General features: G+C 46.8%; 1 protein-coding gene across 16 annotated transcripts in view; it reads left to right on the top strand.

The window, feature by feature from the left end:
* tmem94 (transmembrane protein 94) overlaps nucleotides 1-5000 on the top strand; it is a 299501-nt gene that overhangs the window by 88223 nt on the left and 206278 nt on the right. The gene's annotated exons all lie outside the window — the stretch shown is intronic.

Here is a 5000-nt window from a genome sequence, read left to right as displayed (position 1 = left end):
GAGTTTGGTCCGCATTGCCGGCAGTAAGTCGGATTCGTTTCCAGTGAGGCTTGGACTCCGCCAAGGCTGCCCTTTGTCACCGATTCTGTTCATAACTTTTATGGACAGAATTTCTAGGCGCAGTCGGGACGATGAGGCGATCCGGTTTGGTGACCACAGTATTTCATCTCAGCTTTTTGCAGATGATGTGGTACTGTTGGCTTCGTCAAGCCGTGATCTCCAACTCTCATTGGAGCGGTTCGCAGTCGAGTGTGAAGCGGTTGGGATGAAGATCAGCGCCTCCAAATCTGAGACCATGGTTCTCAGTCGGAAAAGGGTGGAGTGCCCTCTCCAGGTCGGGGAGGAGATCCTGCCCCAAGTGGAGGAGTTTAAGTAACTTGGGGTCCTGTTTACGAGTGAGGGGAGGATGGAGCGAGAGATCGACAGGCGGATCGGTGCAGCTTCCGCTGTGATGCGGACGCTGTATCGGTCTGTCGTGGTGTAGAGGGAGCTGAGCCAGAAGGCGAAGCTCTCGATTTACCGGTCGATCTTCGTTCCTACCCTCACCTATGGTCACAAGCTGTGGGTCGCGACCGAAAGAACAAGATCTCGGATACAAGCGGCCGAAATGCGTTTCCTCCGCAGGGTGTCTGGGCTCTCCCTTAGAGATGGGGTGAGAAGCTCGGCCATCCGGGAGGGTCTCAGTGTCGAGCCGCTGCTCCTCCACATAGAGAGGAGCCAGATGAGGTGGCTCGGGCATCTGTTAAGGATGTCCTGGACGCCTCCCTGGTGAGGCATGTCCCACCGGCAGGAGGCCCAGAGGACGACCCAGGACACGCTGGAGAGACTACGTCTCCCGGCTGGCCTGGGAACGCCTGGGCATCCCTCCGGTAGAGCTGGAAGATGTGGCTGGGGAGCGGGAAGTCTGGGCTTCCCTGCTGAAGCTGCTGCCCCCGCGACCCGACCCTGAATAAGCGGCAGATAATGGATGGATGGATGGATATATCTCGGCATAGTTTTTGCTCCATTCAAAATGCGCACAACATTTAGATACTTGTTCTAAATATCAATATGTATTTCGTATGTGGATGGCTGCTGCATCACACGAGCGCACAGAGACACGCGTGGCAGCAATTAAAAAAAAAAAAAATGTTACTCCTACACTGTTGACATCTTTTTTTTTTTTTAGCCTTTCACAGGGGTGGATGTTTGTATCATGTGGGCTCTGCACACTAGATCCATATGCTGCTACAAGACTAGCAGCAGATTCTGGATTGTACTGCTTGTCTATGAGTGCTAATATCAGAGATTATGGATGTAGACCGAATAGTCCCTTATTGTTTTTATTTTTTAATTTTTTTTAACTGATATCGGACAGATATCCGGTCAGGATCAGGACACCCGTGGGAAGCACATAACATTCTCATATAGTCAATGGAAACAACCAGCGATTAAACAAACAAGACAAAAAAATTATGAATTTCAAAGTGTTATTTTGTGATTTTTGAAAAATGTATCATAACGCGTATCATAACGTATCATACAAGTCCCCAAATATATTTCATTTGATGTACTTCACACGTTAGCTGGTTCTTCCAAAGATATTAATAGAGAATTTACCTTGGCTATTTCATTGGAATAACGCTGCAGCCGTTCTGACAGACTGTCGACAAGAAAACAAAGTTGTTGTATGTGTTTGTGTCTGTTGCCAACCAAAACTAAGTAGTTCATCCTACAAGAGTCAAATCATTTTATTTGTGCACCCCTTACTCTCACAAGTGTCTCAAAGGGTTCCTGGTTGACAATTATTGGCGCCATCTCATGATTCAGACCCCTGACTGGGCAAGGACACACTCATAATCTCATTTTGGGGAAAACAAGAATCCTTGTGAAGAGACCACAAATGAGGTTCTCACCATTTGTGAAAACTCAAACCGCTTATCATTAAATAAATAAATGCATACGTTAGAGCTGGGGCGGCAAACCAGTCAGAGGCTAAGAGCCACCATTTTTACCATGTTACTGCAAAGATCTACATCTTATGTACATATCGGTGCGCTTTCATTGCCCCCCAATTCAGTCCCCCATTTCCCAAGCTATTCTCTTCATATTTCAACCAACTCCCCATCTTTGTATGGCCTCTTAGCCTGTACAGTGAACATCGAGATTAGTGCTTTCTCAATTTTGGGAACAACTTTGCCTACTTTTCTTCCTGACCTTTCTAGGAGAGCAACTTGTGCTTTTGAAGTTCAGTCCCCTTTGGAAAATTCCTGGTTGATGTTTGCATAGAGGGAACTGAAGTACTGAATTGAAGTTTGATTCAAAGCCTTACCAGGCTGAACCAACAACAGCAACATTACTCAACGTTTTTTAAGGCGGTGTAATTTGCATCAAAGTACATGCATGTGAGATGCATGTACGTGGTACCTCGCTTGCCAAAAGTAATCCATTTTATCACTGTGTTCGAACTCGCTCTTATCCCACATATTTGGAAATGCTGACAAGGCAGTAAAAATTGGGACTTTTTCCACTAATTTGGATGAGTGGCTGCAACTTGACAAAATGTATCTTAAATTTCTAAGCCATGCCTTTGATAATTTTATCTTGTTCATACAGTAAATACACTGTATTCATTAAGGCTTCCTTCATTGTCCTCATGCCGTTACCTTACATGAAAATAGCAATAAATCGATGGCCAGCCACTCGCCCATTGGAAACTCTTTTTGAAGTCACATGAGGTCTGCTTAAAGATAAGATAAGGATAAATTTGTCCTTTATTAGTCCCACAATGGGGAAATTTGAGGTCTTACAGCAGCAAAGATTTAGATCACACAGTCGGCGGTGTAATGTAGCCGTTAATGTATAACATTCGCAGCAGACATTCATAAAAAGCATGCAAATATACACAGTATAAACGTATATCAGTGTAAGGAAACACTCCTAATGCCTGTCCATTATACAGAGGGTGAAACGCTGTAATAATAAAACAACTGAATGATTAAAAATACTGCAATGATAAAAATATTGCAATGATAAAAGTACTGTAATGTTAAGAGTACTGAAATGATAGAAAAGTACTGCAATGATAGAAAATACTGCAATGATAAAAGTACTGTAGTGGTAAAAAGTACTGCAATGATAAAATATACTGCAATGATAAAAGTACTGTAATAGTAAAAGTACTGCAATGATAGGAAATACTGCAATGATAAAAGTACTGTAATGATAAAAAATACTGCAATGATAAAAGTACTGTAATAGTGAACGTTCTGCAATGGTAGAAATACTGCAGTGCTAAAAGTACTGTAATAAGAATACTGTAATGGTAAACATCATTGGTCAATATTTAAGTACACCATTGGCTGAAAGTACAGTCGTAGTGTATATTGCATCCTAGGACTGCACAATTGCACTAATGCTCGCCCGTTTGTAGGCCTGACCTAATGTTCTTGTTAAAAAGTCTGACAGCAGGCAGGAAGGAGCGGCAAAATCTTTCTTTGGGACAGCGAGGGTGTAACAGTCTATCACTGAAGGAGCTGTGGAGTGTTCTAAGAGTGTCATTGAGTGGGTGGGCTCGGTTGTCCAGCATTGATGACAGTTTTGCCGTCATCCTCCTGCACCCCACTGAGTCCACAGAGTCCAGGGAGCAGCCCAGGACAGAGCTGGCCCTCCTCACTAGTTTGTCCAGTCTCTTTTCGTTCCGGCCCGAGATGCCACCTGCCCAGGAGACCACTCCATAGAAAATGACTGATGAAACCACTGAGTCATAGAAGTTCCTGAGGAGTGTTCCCCGAACGCCAAAGGACCTCAGCCTCCTGAGTAGGAAGAGTCTGCTCTGACCCTTCCTATAGAGAGCGTCTGTGTTGTCGCTCCAGTCCAGTTTATTGTTTAGATGAACACCCAGGTACTTGTAAGTTGAGACCCTCTCAACGTCTGTTCCCTGGATATTCACTGGTGCAGGTGGAGAGTGCCGACGCTTGCGGAAATCCACCACCAACCAGCGCTGATTTGGAGGCGGTTCCGCTGACACCAGTCCACAAAACCCTGTGTAAACCCCCCCCTCTGTACTCCTGATCGTCACCGTCAGTGATGAGGGCGACAATCGCAGAGTCATCAGAGAACTTCTGCAGGTGACAGGTTGTGGAATTGTATTTGTAGTCTGAGGTGTAGAGGGTGAACAGGAAGGGAGCCAGAACAGTTCCCTGCGGCGCTCCCGTGCTGCAGAAGAGCACGTCAGACACACAGTCCTGTGTTCTCAGGTAGTCGTGGATCCATGTGATGAGGTGGTGGGCCACTCCCGCCTGCTCCAGCTTGTCTCCCAATAAGATGGGCTGGATGGTGTTGAAGGCACTGGAGAAATCAAAGAACATGATCCGCACCGTGCCCCCCGCCTTCTCCAGGTGGGAGAGTGAAGTGTGGAGCAGGTAGATGATGGCATCATCCACACTGATGCCAGGCTGGTATGCGAACTGGAGTGGGTCCATTCAGGAGCTGACCAGGGGGTGCAGATGGACGAGGACCAGTCTCTCCAGGGTCTTCATCAGATGAGACGTCAGCGCCACTGGTCTGAAGTTGTTGAGCTCCTTCGGCTGGGGTGTCTTTGGAACCGGAATCAGCCAGGATATTTTCCACAATTGGGGGACTCTGCCCAGCTTCAGGCTCAGGTTGAACATCTGCTGGACGATTCCACACAGCTGGTCTGCGCAGGATTTGAGGAGCTGGGAGCTAATCCCATCTGGGCCTGCTGCCTTCCTCAGCTGGTTCTTCACCTGAGATGTTGTGAGGAACAAGGCTGAGCAGGAGAAAGTGATGGTTGTCTGATGAGGCTGGGAACTGGAGCCTGTGGAGAGAGAGAGGGCAGAGAAGAGAGGAGAGAGAGAGGGTCTCGTTTGCAGTGGCAGGAGGGGTTGGTGGGGGCTGCAACAGGGGAGCCTGAGCGGGGTCAGGCATTTGATCAAACCTATTGAAAAATAGGTTCAACTCATTTGCCCACTGAAGCCCCCCCCCCCCTTCTGGGTCTT

Source organism: Idiotropiscis lumnitzeri, chromosome 20 (genome assembly GCF_059441095.1).
Source record: "Idiotropiscis lumnitzeri isolate Australia: NSW breed Sydney's pygmy pipehorse chromosome 20, RoL_Ilum_1.0, whole genome shotgun sequence".
NCBI lineage: Eukaryota > Metazoa > Chordata > Actinopteri > Syngnathiformes > Syngnathidae > Idiotropiscis > Idiotropiscis lumnitzeri.
The sequence above is the reverse complement of the archived record's forward strand: the minus strand, read 5'-3'. Positions and strand labels throughout refer to the sequence as shown.